This window comes from Pristiophorus japonicus, chromosome 9, assembly GCF_044704955.1.
Source record: "Pristiophorus japonicus isolate sPriJap1 chromosome 9, sPriJap1.hap1, whole genome shotgun sequence".
Lineage (NCBI taxonomy): Eukaryota > Metazoa > Chordata > Chondrichthyes > Pristiophoridae > Pristiophorus > Pristiophorus japonicus.
Window position 1 is genome coordinate 175,785,352 of NC_091985.1, and position 15,479 is coordinate 175,800,830.

At 43.9% G+C, this 15,479-nt stretch overlaps 1 protein-coding gene across 7 annotated transcripts in view; it reads left to right on the plus strand.

Moving 5' to 3' along the window:
* The window catches only part of agpat4 (1-acylglycerol-3-phosphate O-acyltransferase 4 (lysophosphatidic acid acyltransferase, delta)), a 306,351-nt gene that overhangs the window by 147,693 nt on the left and 143,179 nt on the right, over positions 1 to 15,479 (plus strand). The window contains exons 1-2 of one of the 7 annotated variants that reach the window (XM_070890159.1): positions 2,347 to 2,362; positions 2,934 to 3,052. The exons of 3 other annotated variants lie outside the window; for them this stretch is intronic. The gene's annotated coding sequence lies outside the window, so the exon portion shown is untranslated. Of the gene's footprint in view, positions 1 to 2,346; positions 2,363 to 2,737; positions 3,053 to 11,955; positions 11,997 to 15,479 lie in introns of those variants that run through there. 3 more of the 7 variants (XM_070890158.1, XM_070890156.1, XM_070890162.1) reach the window with 3 other exon arrangements.

Here is a 15,479-nt window from a genome sequence, read left to right on the forward strand (position 1 = left end):
CACCTAATCTGTCCAAGTCACCCTGCAGCCTTTCGGCGTCCTCCTCACAGCTCACACCGCCACCCAGTTTAGTGTCATCCGCAAACTTGGAGATATTCCTTTATCCAAATCGTTAATGTATATTGTAAAGAGCTGGGGTCCCAGCACTGAGCCCTGCGGCACCCCACTAGTAACTGCCTGCCATTCTGAAAAGGACCCGTTTATCCCGACTCTCCGTTTCCTGTCTGCCAACCAGTTCTCTATCCACATCAGTACATTACCCCCAATACCATGCGCTTTGATTTTGTACACCAATCTCTTGTGCGGGACCTTGTCAAAAGTCTTTTGAAAGTCCAAATACACCACATCCACTGGTTCTCCCTTGTCCACTCTGCTGGTTACATCCTCAAAAAATTCCAGAAGATTCGTCGAGCATGATTTCCCTTTCATAAATCCATGCTGACTTGGTCCGATCCTGTCACTGCTTTCCAAATGGGCTGTTATTTCATCCTTAATGATTGATTGCAACATTTTCCCCACTACTGATGTCAGGCTAACCGGTCTATAATTACCCGCTTTCTCGCGCCCTCCTGTTTAAAAAAAGTGGCGTTACATTAGCTCCCCTCCAGTCCATAGGAACTGATCCAGAGTCGATAGATTGTTGGAAAATGATCACCAATGCATTTCTATTTCTAGGGCCACTTGCTTAAGTACTCGCAATGTGGGCTGGTCCGTGATGCCCCTGACCCCGAACTCACACCTCCCCTGGGCCCTGATCACGTCCCTCTACAATTTCCCGCCACTCATTCACCCCGACCTCGCCTCTCCTGCTGTATCTGTCCACACTCCAATCACCGACCTGGATCTTGATGACATCATTCTTCACAACCGTCGCCCTCCTGCACCAGCTCGCACTGTACCTTGAAGTGGCATGTCTCCACGCTGCCCATGGCCGCCGCTTGCCGCTCCTTTTTATAGAGAACATCAGCGGTACGTCGGGGCCTTAAAAGGAGCGGCGAGCGGCGGCCATGGGCAGCGTGGAGGCCCCGATCTGCGAGGAAACATCAACCATGGAGTACAACCATGTGGTTGCCATGAGTTTGATGCCTTCTGCACCACAGGATAGCAAATGTTTTTTCGCTAGAAATTTCTACTCTTTTTTAAAAAAATTTATTGACATACCAAACGACCTGTCCAAACTTAGTGTATCTATTATGCTCATAATAAAGGATGAAACGGAGTACTGTAAGCAATGAGTAAGTGTGACCTTAGCTCCTTTTAATAAGACTCCAGAGTCCACGTACCTCGTGGGTGGCCTGCTTATATACAGTGCTCCCAAGGGATGCAGGGATCCCTTGGGACTCCAACAGGTAGGCCCTCTGGTGGTGGTGTGATACAGGTTACCAAGGATTACATACATAACAGTATCCATTAGTGGTGTCCTCTTGACATTGCACTTCATTCACTGCCATCCTGGTGTAAAAGGGGATATTCAAAACCAGTTTCTGCGACCACGGATGGCACACAAGATATTTTTATTATTAACCTAAATTTAGCAATTGTGATTTGAAATTGCCGACACTGATTTTAGTTTGGACAGACCTGCCCTCCTGCCCTCCACCCCCAAAATCCCCCATCAACTCCTTTAACAAAATAAGATACTGTACTCCGAATTAGATTGTGGTCACCCTATCTTCTTAAAACATTAGAATGAAAGTGCTTATTTAGCAAATAGTTCTACTAACAGTCAAGCATGTTTTTCTTAGCTGAATATACATTTAAAGGACCCATAAGCAAGTGTTTTAGACTTGTCAAATGAATTGTGCCCGGTTCTCGACCCCAACTTGCGCACAGCAAGCTCCCACAAACAGGAATGTGATAATGAGCAGATAATCTGTTTTTGTTATGTTGATTGAGGGATAAATATTGGCCAGGTCACCGGGGATAACTCCCCTGCTCTTTTTTGAAATAGTGCCATGAGATCTTTTACGTCGACCCGAGAGAGTAGCCGGGGCCTCGGTTTAACGTCTCATTTGAAAGACGGTACCTCCGACAGTGCGGCACTCCCTCAGCAATGCACTGGGAGTGTCAGCCGAGATTTTTGTGCTCAAGTCCCTGGAGTGGGACTTAAACCCACAACCTTCTGACTCAGAGGCGAGGGTGCTACCACTGGACAGGAAACATCTGTAATTCTGTGGTGGGAAGACATTGATTGTTGCAGGTCTTACCATCTTTGACGAATTTCCCAGGTCAGAATCGGAGCTGTAATCCCCGCCCTTGCCGGCCTGACCCGCAGTGTGTGATTTAGCCCGAGGCTGGCTGGGCACTCCCCGAGAGGTGCTAAACTATGGTCGCCAAAAGTCTTGCTGGTGTTCACCGAACGGTGGGTGACGTTACAGGATGGCGCTCGGCGTTATTTTGCAGCCGCGCTTGGGAGGTGTGGAGGCAGGGAGCCATTACAAGCTGGGTTGCTCGAGCGAAGGACGGCTCGTGCCCCAAGGCGCCGACCAACGGACGCAGCGCCGTCACAATCGGGTGGGGTTTGGAATGCGGTCGGACCAATCATCGCGGCACGCTGAGTGTCAGGCGTCTCGCGCCAGGCAGCCGCCCTCCAATTCAAACCTGGGGATTTTTTTGGCGGGCTGGGGGTTTGTGTGTGCACGTGACCTCGAACCAACTTTCCAGTTTCCCAACGGTGCGCTGGAGGGGTGAGTGCGCCTGCGCAGTGCCGGGTGGGCGGGAGGGAGGAGGCCGAAGGGTCACCGCAGCCTCGTTGTTTACCCGCAGGCGGGCTGGAGATGGGCGTGGATGTGCTGTTAAAGGCGCCGGTAGTAATAGTAGTGGTGGTGGTGGTTGTTGTTTTAAAAATAGCCAGCTTTGAGTTAACGTTGCACTAAACGGCTGTGAGCGAGAGATAAGATAAACAACGGCTGAATGTTCTCTCCCGCCCGCAGTCACTTGACGAAACATCCTCAAGTTTGAGTTGGAGAATAAGCAGAAAAGGGCGTTTGGGGGAGAGAAGTACTTGGACACTCGCCCCTCACTGGAGAGGTTGACTGCTGGTAGTCCATTGGTAAGCACAGGGTGGCAGAGTAAATCCAGGCTGTACTATCTTTTCCTGCCCCTGAGCAGCAGTGGTTATGGAGTTAACAGAAAGACTTGCATTTATATAGTGCCTTTCACGACCTCCCAAAGTGTTTCACATCCAATGAAGTACTTTTGTTTTGGAGTGTAGTCACTGTTGTAATGTGGGAAACCCAGCAGCCAATTTGCGCACAGCAAGCTCCCACAAACAGCAATGTGATCATGACCAGATGATCATGATCATCTCTTCCTCAAAATATTGCCATGGGATCTTTTAGATCCATCTGAGAGCAGACTGAGCCTCTATTTAACATCTGTCTCGGGACGTTTTACAACGTTAAAAGCGCTGTATAAATAAAAGTTGTCTTTTCCAAAAGTTAAGAGAATTTAAAATTACACTCTTGTGCTGCTGAACACGATTTAACCAAACTCCTGCAGCACTGAGGTTACACTGTTGCCGAGATATCCAATTTGTCACATTTAAGTACTGAGAGCGTGAGTTCAAAAAAAATTGAACTTGGCAGGGGTCCTGCTAATTTTGAAATCCCGTTGATCCATAATAGATTTAAAACCTGAGCATCGTCCAGCCTTTTACTCCAAAACCTCATGCTACAATCTTGCAGCCTGAGCCTTATATGATATAGCCTACAAGACGAACTCCGATTGGAGACACTTCCAGCTCACTTGCCGAACCAACCACTGCACCCTTCACGTCTGACTAATACCTGATGCTGGAGGATTCCATCCCGTAATTATGAACTCTTATGAGTCTCAGCCAAAGAATCACAAATAATCGTCATTATGAAAATGATGGCTGTTACAGAAACTGCTGGTAATTGGCATCATCAATACATTCAAAATCACTATAAAAATGTTGAAGAAAATTGAAGACTACTTTTGTCTGATTAGACTTCTGTGAAGTGCCATTGGGCGTTTTCCTACACTAAGGTGCTATATAAATGCAAATTGTTGTCAATAGATTCGAGGACTCTTGCATGTTTGAATTGATCCTTTGATTCCTGCTAATTTTCACTGCAACTTTCTCTTTCACTGTTAGTATGTGCTTATTTCAAATTTATATATCTGCTGTTTTCAATTTGGTGTGTAACAAATTTAATCTTTTCATTTAAACCATAGAAAAAATATGGTAGTATATAATTTAAGTAAGTTCCTTTTTTTAAAAGGTTTAAAATATACATTTTTCTCCCCTTCCGAGTGAAAGTTTGAGGATCCGAATACATTTTTACTCTTCGAAACATAGAAAATAAGTGCAGGAGTAGGCCATTCGAGCCTGCACCACCATTCAGTATGATTATGGCTGATCATGCAACTTCAATACCCCATTCCTGCTTTCTCTCCATACCTCTTGATCCCTTTAGCCATAAAGGCCACATCGAACTTCATTTTGAATATATCTAACGAACTGGCCTCAACAACTTTCTGTGGTAGAGAATTCCACAGGTTAACAACTCTTAGTGCAGAAATCCTCCTCATTTCTGTCCTAAATGGCTTACCCCTTATCCTTAGACTGTGACCCTTAGTTCTGGACTTCCCCAACATCGGGACCACTCTTCCTGCATCTAACCTGTCCAATCCCGTCGGAATTTTATGTTACTATGAGATCCCCTCATTCTTCTAAATTCTAGTGAATATAAGCCCAGTCGATCCAGTCTTTCTTCATATGTCAGTCCTGCCATCCCAGGAATCAGTCTGGTGAACCTTCGCTACACTCCCTCAATAGCAAGAACGTCCTTCCTCAGATTAGGAGACCAAAACTGTACACAATATTCAAGGTGTGGCCTCACCAAGGCCCTGTCCAACTGCAGTAAGACCTCCCTGCTCCTCTACTCAAATCCTTGCGCTATGAAGGCTAACATGTCATTTGCCACCTTCACCGCCTGCTGTACCTGCATGCCAACTTTCATGACACCCAGGTCTCGTTGAACTTCCCCTTTTCCTAATCTGTTACCGTTCAGATAATATTCTACCTTCCTGTTTTTGCCACCAAAGTGGATAACCTCACATTTATCTACATTTATACTGCATCTGCCATGCATTTGCCCACTCACCTAACCTGCCCAAGTCACCCTGCAGCCTCTTGGCATCCTCCTCAATGCTCACACTGCCACCCAGCTTAGTGTTATCTGCAAACTTGGAGATATTACATTCAATTCCTTCGTCTAAATCATTAAAATATATTGTAAATAGCTGGGGTGCCAGCACTGAATCTTGCGGTAGCCACTTTGAAATGCCTGCCATTTTGAAAAGGATCTGTTTATTCCTACTCTTTGCTTCCTGTCTGCCAACCAGTTCTCTATCCACATCAATACATTACCCCCCAATACCATGTGATTTAATTTTGCACCCTTGTCTCTTGTGTCGGACCTTGTCAAAAGCCTTTTGAAAGTCCAAATACACCACATCCACTGGTTCTCCCTTGTCCACTCTATTAGTTATATCCTCAAAACATTCTAGAAGATTTGTCAAGCATGATTTCCCTTTCATACATCCATGCTGACATGGACCAATCCTGTCACTGCTTTCCAAATGCACTGCTGTTACATCTTTAATAATTGATTCCAACATTTTCCCCACTACCGATGTCCGGCTAACCGATCTATAATTCCATGTTTTCTCTCTCCCTGCTTTTTTTTTTAAAGTGGGGTTTCATTAGCTACCCTCCAATCCATGCGAACTGATCCAGAGTCTATAGAATGTTGGAAAATGACCACCAATGCATCCGCTATTTCAAGGGTCACTTCCTTAAGTTCGCTGGGATGCAGACTATCAGGCCCTGGGGATTTATTGGCCTTCAATCCCATCAATTTCCCTAACACAATTTCCTGACTAATAAGGATTTCCATCAGTTCCTCATTCTCACTAGACCGTCGCTCCCCTAGTATTTCCGGAAGGTTATTTGTGACTTCCTTAGTGAAGACAGAAACAAAGTATTTGTTCAATTGGTCTGCTGTTTCTTTGTTCCCCATTATAAAGTCACCTGATTCTGCCTGCAAGGGACCTACATTTGTCTTCACTAATCTTTTTCTCTTCACATATCTATAGAAGCTTTTGCAGTCAGTTTTTCTGTTCCCTGCAAGCTTACTCTCATACTCTATTTCTCCCCTCCTAATTAAACCCTTTGTCCTCCTCTGCTGAATTCTAAATTTCTCCCAGTCCTCAGGTTTGCTGCTTTTTTTGGCCAATTTATATGCCTCGTCCTTGGATTTAACACTATCCCTAATTTCCCTTGTGTGCCACCTTCCCTGTTTTGTTTTTACTCCAGACAGGGATGTACAATTGTTGAAGTTCATCCATGTGATTTTTAAATGTCTGTCATTGCCTATCCACCGTCAACCCTTGAAGTATCATTCACCAGTCTATCCTAGCCAATTCATGTCTCATACCATCGAAGTTACCTTTCTTTAAGTTCAGGACCCTAGTCTCTGAATTAACTCCATTTTAATGAAGAATTCTACCATATTATGGTCACTCTTTCCTGGGGGCCTTGCACAACACGATTGCTAATTAATCTTCTCTCATTACACAACACCCAGTCTCGGATGGCCAGCACTCCAGTTGGTTCCTCGACATATTTGTCTAGAAAACCATCCCCTGTACACTCCAGGAAATCCTCCTCCACTGTATTGTTACCAGTTTGGTTAGCCCAATCGATATGTAGATTAAAGTCACCCATGATAACTGCTGTACCTTTTATTGTACATATCCCTAATTTCCTGTTTGATGCCATCCCCAACCTCACGACTACTGTTTGGTGGTCTATACACGACTCCCACTCGCGTTTTCTGCCCTTTGGTGTTCCGCAGCTTCATCCATACAGATTCCACATCATCCAAGCTAATGTCCTTCCTTACTATTGCATTAATCTCCTCTTTAACCAGCAGCACTACCCCACCTCCTTTTCTTTTCTGTGCATCCTTCCTGAATATTGAATACCCCTGAATGTTGAGTTCCCAGCCTTGGTCACCCTGGAGCCATCCTCCGTAATCCCAATTACATCATATCCGTTAACAGCTGTCTGCGCAGTTAATTCATCCACCTTATTACGAATGCTCCTCGCATTGAGACACACTGCCTTCAGGCTTGTTTTTTTTAACACTCTTTGTCCTTTTAGAATTATGTTGTAATGCAGCCCTTTTTGATTTTTGCCTTATCTCCTTTCTACTATTTGCTTCTGCCCCCATTTTACTTCCCTCTGTCTCCCTGCTTAGATTCCCATCCCCCTGCCATATTAATTTAAACCCTCCCCAACAGCACTAGCAAACACTCCCCCTAGGACATCGGTTCCGGTCCTGCACAGGTGCGGACCGTCCGGTTTGTACTGGTCCCACCTCCCCTAGAACCGGTTCCAATGTCGCAGGAATTTGAATCCTTCCCTCTTGCACCATTCCTCAAGCCACGTATTCATCTTAACTATCCTGCTATTTCTGACTAGCACGTGGCACTGGTAGCAATCCTGAGATTAATACCTTTTTTGAGGTCCTACTTTTTAATTTAACTCCTTGCTCCCTAAATTCAGCCTGTAGGACCTCCTTTTTTTTTTACCTATATGCACCACGACAACTGGTTGTTCACCCTCCCCCTCCAGAATGCCCTGCAGCCGCTCCGAGACATCCTTGATCCTTGCACTAGGGAGGCAACATACCATCCTGGAGTCTCGATTGCGGCCGTAGAATGCCTATGTATTCCCCTTACAATAGAATCCCCTACCACTATAGCTCTCCCACTCTTTTTCCTGCCCTCCTGTGCAGCAGAGCCATCCACGGTGCCATGAACTTGGCTGCTGCTGGCTTCCCCTGATGAGCCATCTCCCCCAACAGTATCCAAAGCGGTATATCTGTTTTGGAGGGAGATGACCACAGGGGACTCCTGCACTGCCTTCCTACTCCTGCTCTGCCTGATGGTCATCCATTCCCTATCTGCCTTTGTAACCTTTACCTGCGATGTGACCAACTCACTAAATGTGCTATTCACGACATCCTCAGCATCGTGGATGCTCCAGAGTGAATCCATGCGCAGCTCCAGTGCCGTCCTGCGATCTGACAGGAGCTGCAGCTGGATACACTTCCCGCACACACAGTAGTCAGGGACAGTGGAAGTGTCCCTGATTTCCCACATAACACAGGAGGAGCATGACATGGGTCTGGGCTCTCGTGCCATGACTTAACCCTTAAATTTACTTAATTTGGCAACAGTGCCAAATGTTTCTTACTGATCCACCAATCCACCAGCCAATAACTTACCTACTTGGCTGTGACGCCACACTTCGATTTATTTTTACTTCTTTGTTTACTTTTATCCCTGCTGCACCAGCTGCCGCTCTAGAACAGCTGCTGCTGGCCTTTTATAGGCGCTGATCCTCGACCTCCCGCTCCCGACTGCCGCTCCCGAACTGCTGCTGCTTCCCATTTCTTTACCATCTTTATGCATATTTCTCATATGCATGTGAAACTTTCTTACATTTTTATCAATTTTTGTTCTCTCTGCCCCATCTCCTTGTTTCTTTCTCTCCTTACCACTTTCTCGCTTTGTCTCTCTCCTTTCTCACTCTTGCCCTTTCTCTCCTTGTCTCTTTCTATCTCCCTCCTTGTCTCTTTCTCCCCCTCCTGTTATTAACCATCGATGGCCGTGCCTTCAGCTGCGTAGGCCCCAAGCTCTGGAACTCCCTCCCTTAACCTCTCTAACTCTCCTCCTTTAAGACATTCCTTAAAACCTACCTCTTTGACCAAGCTTTTGGTCATCTGCTGTAATTTCTTATGTGGCTCAGTGTCAATTTTTTGTCATATAACATTCCTGTGAAGCATCTTGGGATGGTTTACTACGTTAAAGGTGCGATATGAATGCAAGTTATTGTTGGTCGTTCTGAATTTCACAGAAGCTTGCATGAGATATATTGGGTTTATTTGTTTGTTTCACGGTCTCCTGCGGGCACCTCAGTTATCACTCTCTAACCTCGCTCAGAAGTTTATCATTTTCATGCTAACATCTCTGCTGTTATGGGAGTGGGGGATGGATCCACATCTCCAGTGAAAGAAATAGATTTTTATTTTGGGTTGGTTACTGGAAAAATGTGTGTTCCTTATTGCAGGTAAATAAATAAATATGACTTTGAAAGAGCTGTCCAATTTCTCCCACTGCTTTACTCTTTTGCACAGCCCTGTCATTTTTTTCTCCCTCAAGTATCCAATTCCCTTTTTAAAGTTACTATTGAATCTGCCTCCATCATTCTTTCAGGCCGTGCGTTCCACATCATAACTCATGTAAAAATAAAAAAATTCTCCTGATCTCCCCTCTGCTTCTTTTGGCAATTACCTTAAATCTGTGTCTTCTGGTTACCGACTCTTCTGCCAGCGGAAACCGTTTCTCCCTGTTTTACTCTTGTCAAAACCCTTCATCATTTTGAACACCTTAGAGGTAAGTTTGTTGATTTTGTTGTAAATGTTATTTTCATGTCTATATGTTACAAACTTCTTGTTGTACGTGCTGAGCTCAGTGGAGAACCTTATATGAAGGTTGAAAGGATTTTGAATAAAATACTGTGTACTTTGATTTGGCTTGGTGGTAGAAATTATATTTGGGAGGTTCCATCCATTCCATATAACTGTGGACTTGCGCAAACTACTGTAGCTAAGACAACAGTATCAATGATTTGCATTTGTATACCACATTCAGTTTTAGAACAATGACTCAGTGTGTTTTACAGATCAGATAAAAATGAAAATGAATACCACTTTGGTAAAAGAGTAGGTAGAATGTTGTAAAAGTAGCTGAAATGTCTTTTGTAGGCTATTGGAAGTGAAGAACGAGTGGGTCCATAAAAACATAATAGGGGTAGGTCATTCGGCCCCTCGAGCCTGCTCCACCATTCAGTAAGAACATTGCCGATCTTCGACCCCAACTTCACCTTCCCGCACTATCCCCATATCCCTTGATTCCCTCAGTATCCAAAAATCTATCGACCTCTGTCTTAAACATACTCAACAACTGAGCATCCACAGCTCTCTGAGGTAGAGAATTCCAAAGATTCACAATCCTTTGAGTGAAGACATTTCTTCTCATCTCCGTTCTAAATGGTTGACCCCTTATTCTGAGGCTGTGACCCCTGGTTCTAGATTCCTCAGCCCGGGGAAACATCCGCCCTGCACCTACCCTGTCAAGCCCTGTAAGAATTTTATATGTTTCAATGAGATTACCTCTCATTCTTCTCAACTCTTGGGGAATGGTCTTCTCTCTCTCTCTCTCTCTCTCTCTCTCTCTCTCTCTTTCTCCTCATAGGACAATCCCCTCATCCCAGAAATTAGTCTAGTGAACCTTTGTTGCATTCCCTTTAAGACAAGTACATCTTTCCTTGGATAAGGAGACCAGAACGGTACACTACTCTAGGTGTGGTCTCACTGGGGCTCTATATAATTGTAGTAAGACTTCTTTACTTTTGTACTCTAATCCCTTTGTAATAATTACTAACAGACCATTTGCTTTCCTAATTGCTTGCTGGACCTGCATGTTAACTTTCCTGTGTTTTGTGTACAAGGACACCCAGATCCTTCTGAACACCAACATTTCACAGTCTCTCACCATTTAAAAAATATATATATACTGCTTTTCTATTTTTTTTTCCTACCAACGTAGATCACTTCACACTTCTCCACATTATACTCCACCTGCCATGTTATTGCCCATTCACTTAACCTGCCTATATCCCTCTACAGCCTCTTTGCATCCTCTTATAGCTTACTTTCCCACCTAACTTTGTATTGTCGGCATACTTGGATACATTACTTGATATCTAAGAGTTCCGACAAAAGTCATCGACCTGAGACGTTAATTCTGTTTCTCTCTCCACAGTTGCTGCCTGAACTACTGGATATTTCCATCATTTTCTGTTTTTATTTCAGATTTCCAGCATCTGCAGCAGCTTGCTTTTATATAGATTGTAAATAATTGAGGCCCAAGCGCTACCCCACTAGTTGCAGCCTGCCAATCTGAAAATGACCTGTTTATTCCTACTCTGTTTTCTCTCCGTTAACCAATCCACAATCCATGCTAGCATATCACCCCCAATCCCATGAACCATCATTTTGTGTAATAACCTCTTGTGTGACACTTTATCGAATGCTTTCTGACAATCCAAATACACTACATCCAGTGGTTTCCCCCTTATCTACCCTGCTAGTTACAACCTCAAAAAACTCTTAACAGATTTGTCAAACGTGATTTCCCTTTCGTAAATCCGTATTGACTCTGCCCAAATCATATGATTTTCTAAGTGCCCTGTGACCATGTCCATGATAAATTCTAGCATTTTCTCCACTACTGATGTCAGGCTAACTGGCCTATAGTTCCTGGCTTTCCCTCTCCCTCCTTTCTTGAATAGCGGGGTTACATTTGCGACCTACCAATTGCAGAGGCTGTTCTAGAATCTAGGGAATATTGGAAGATCAAAATCAATGCATCCACTATCTCTTTTAAAATCCTAGGATATAGGCCATCCGGTCCAGGGGATTTGTCGGCTTTTATTCTATTAATTTCTCCAGTACTATTTCTTTACTAATACTAACTTCTTTAAGTTCCTCATTCTCAATAGACCCTTGGTTCCCCATTATTTCCAGAATGTTTTTTTGTCTTCTGTGAAGACAGATACAAAGGCTGGAATTTTCCCCATTTAAAAAAAGGGTGTGTTTGGAGCAAAGTGTTAAAAATGGGATTCCCGATCTAATCCCACCTCCAACCCACGCACTTTTTGTTTTAACGGAGGCAGGAAAGGGGCAGGCAACCAACCCACTCCCAGGGGGTAGAACCTCACTTTAAATATTATGAGACTAGAAGCCTCTTTATTTCCACTCCATTTTGAAGTTAACTACACAATTCGTGAAACCAGCCAGATAAACTGAGATGGGGACTGCTGCATCCAGCAGGTAAGTGGCTTTATACCAACCTCCCGGATCCAGGGTCCCGAACTAACCCCTCCCCCTCCTCAGATGGACTTTAGTGAAGATGGGACTAATGAAAGTGCAGGGCTTTGACCTGGTAATATCATGAGTTGCAGTTTGTGGAGCATAGAAGCCAGAGGCTAGCTAGGAAAGTGTTTGAAAAGATGACCTAGTAAAGGCATGAAATTGAGTCTTGGTGGCAGAGAGGGTGAGGTAAGGGCAGAAATGGACAGTATAATTAAGGTGGGGAAAGAGTTTGATGGCAAAATGGATGTGGGAAGGAAATTAAAATCGGAATCGAGCAGCACACATTCCCCACCAGTGGCAAGATTGATGGAGTTGGGAGAAGTAGTACGCAGGAGTTTCTGGGAGCAAGGATTGCTTGTTTTTTTTCAACATTATGCCGGAAGAAATTTTTACCCATCAAAGACTGAATGTTAGACAGACTGTTTGAGAAGCTAGATAATTTGAGATGAAAAGAGGAGGTGGAAAGGTAAAGCTGCGTGTCATTTTAAGCTAATGAGATGGGGAAATGAGGCTAGTAAAGGTGCATAAGATAGCCAGGAAGATTTAGAAAAAAGATAAAATAAAGGACGTTCCTGCTATTGAGGGAGTGCAGCGAAGGTTCACCAGACTGATTCCTGGGATGGCTGGACTGACATATGAGGAGAGGCTGGATCAACTGGGCCTTTATACACTGTAGTTTAGAAGGATGAGAGGGAATCTCATAGAAACATATAAAATTGTGACGGGACTGGACAGGTTAGATGCGGGAAGAATGTTCCCGATGTTGGGGAAGTCCAGAACCAGGGGACACAGTCTTAGGATAAGGGGCAGGCCATTTAGGACTGAGATGAGGAGAAACTTCTTCACTCAGAGAGTTGTTAACTTGTGGAATTCCCTGCCGCAGGGAGTTATTGATGCCAGTTCATTGGATATATTCAAGAGGGAGTTAGATATGGCCCTTATGGCTAAGGGGATCAAGGGGTATGGAGAGAAAGCAGGAAAGGGGTACTGAGGGAATGATCAGACATGATCTTATTGAATGGTGGTGCAGGCTCGAAGGGCCGAATGGCCTACTCCTGCACCTATTTTCTATGTTTCTAACATGAGGGCACCATAGTATAGGAAGGCAATACAGACAGATCCAGGAAGAATTATAGGCAAGATAAGTAATAAACAGCAAAGGAAGAATTCAAACTTGCATGGGGCAAAAATAAACCCAAGGAAGGGGTTATACACAAATGCTGGAAAGGAGAAGATGGCAGAATTAGAAGGGTTGGTGCATACAGACTAGGTGGACATTGTGGGTATAATGGGAAACTTGTGAGGGGCGGTGCACAAATGGGATATGGTACTTGAAAGGCAAAAACTCTTTAAAAGAGATAGATAAAGGGGAGAAGTGGCATTATATAGAAAGGAACTCAAAATTGCAGGAAAAGCAGAACACCAAAAGGGACTAGAGAGAGGGAGGGGAGGGGGGAGGTGATGGACTTCCTTTGGTATATGGTTAAGTGAGCAAAGCAAGGATAAACTACTGGTGGGAATTTGCTGTAGACAGCTACACCTAAGAGCTGACATCAAGCAGATATTTTAGAAAAGTAAGAAAATAATCCCTCCAAGGTAATGTTTTAATACTGAAGGAGTTTCGATATGTAGGTGTAGAATGGTGTTTAGGTAATCCTGTTGGTAGTGAGAAATTTCTGGATAGGGCATGATTTATCATACATGCATAAGGGCGAGGACAAGAAAGGCTACATTGCAACAACAATGGGATGTTATAATAGCAGCTGAGGTTGAGACTAGCTGGGGGATAAGATTCAGGATAGGGGAAATAAGTACAAAAGATAATTGAGAAATCAAAATAAAAATAGAAAATACTGGAAAAACACAGCGGATCAGTTGGTATCTGTGAAGAGAAACTGATGCTGATGGACCCGTGTTCTTCCAGCATTTTCTATATTTCTGGTTTGCAACATCTGCCATCTTAACGTTTAATCATAATTGAATGGAGAGTTGCTGAATGTGTAACTCGGAGTAGTAGGGAGACTAGTACATGAATAAAGCCAACTTGGGTATCAATGCAAACATTTGAGTTTCAAATTGCTAAAGAAATTAAAAGAACTGACAAAAAACAAGTAGTTGTACACGGCAAAGGGACTGAGCACTAAAGTGCCCGATCATTGGTTACAGAAATAAGAGACACGATTAGTGAAGATGTGTACCTAGCCAGAAAGTTGGAACAATGTCTTCAGTTCAGTATTTATAAGTGGGGGAAGAAACAGTATGGGACAGAGCAGAATGGATGTATCTTCGAGTCAAAAGGAGTGCAATAAAATTAGCATTACTATTGAACTGCAGCTGGATACACGAATAAGATCCAAGTAGTTAAAGCCAAATAGGATACACCCAGGAATTCCAGTATGAGCTAGCAACACCACTAGCAGAGATATCCAGGGGTTTGTTAGGGGGGAAAAAAAAAAAGAGAGAAAGACTTGCATTTATATAGTGCCTTTCATGACCACCAGATGTCTCAAAGTGCTTTACAGCCAATGAAGTACTTTTTGGACTGTTGTAATGTGGGAAACACAGCAGCCAATTTGCGCACAGCAAACTCCCACAAACAGCAAACTGATAATGACCAGATAAACTGTTTTTGTTATGTTAATTGAGGGATACATATTGGCCAGGACACCAGGGATAACTCCCTTGCTCGTCTTCGAAATAGTGCCATGGGATCTTTTATGTCCACCTAAGAAGAGGGCAGACGGGGTCTCATCCGAAAGACAGCACCTCCGACAGTGCAGCACTCGCTCAGCACTACACTGGAGTGTCAGCTGAGATTTTTTTTTTATGTGCTCCAGTTCCTGGGAATAACACTAGAGTACTGGAGAATAGCAAATATAAAGCCCATATTTAAAAGGGAACTTGAAGCATCTGGATAACTAGCTATAGTCAGACAACAGTACTAAGTAAATGTTTGGAATCAATTATCAATGCCAAGGCAGTGGAACACTTGGAAAGGAATGAGTCAGCAGGGTACTTAACACATTTTGATGATTTAACAAAATGTGGACGTAATATACTTGTAATTTAATGAGGTATTTGATAAGGCACCTCACAGAAAACCAGTGCACAAAAAAAACAGACATTGTATTGGTGGGAATGTAGTGGTGGGGATGTTGTAAGATGAAATGAAACTCGATGGGGTGATGGGAAACCGGGTCTGTGTGAAAAGGACATGTTCTGGATGGAGAGGCGTGATGATGGAGTCCTGCAGGGCTCGGTGCCAGGGCCAGTACACTTCAACGTTAATAAATAATAGCAGGGAGGGTACCAGTAGCTACATCTCAATTTGTAGATTACACTAAAATAGCAGGAATAGTTAATATGGTGAAAGATGAGTAGAATCTATAGGACGACCTAGATTGTTCGGGAGTGGTGGGGACCATTAAACCACTGACTTGC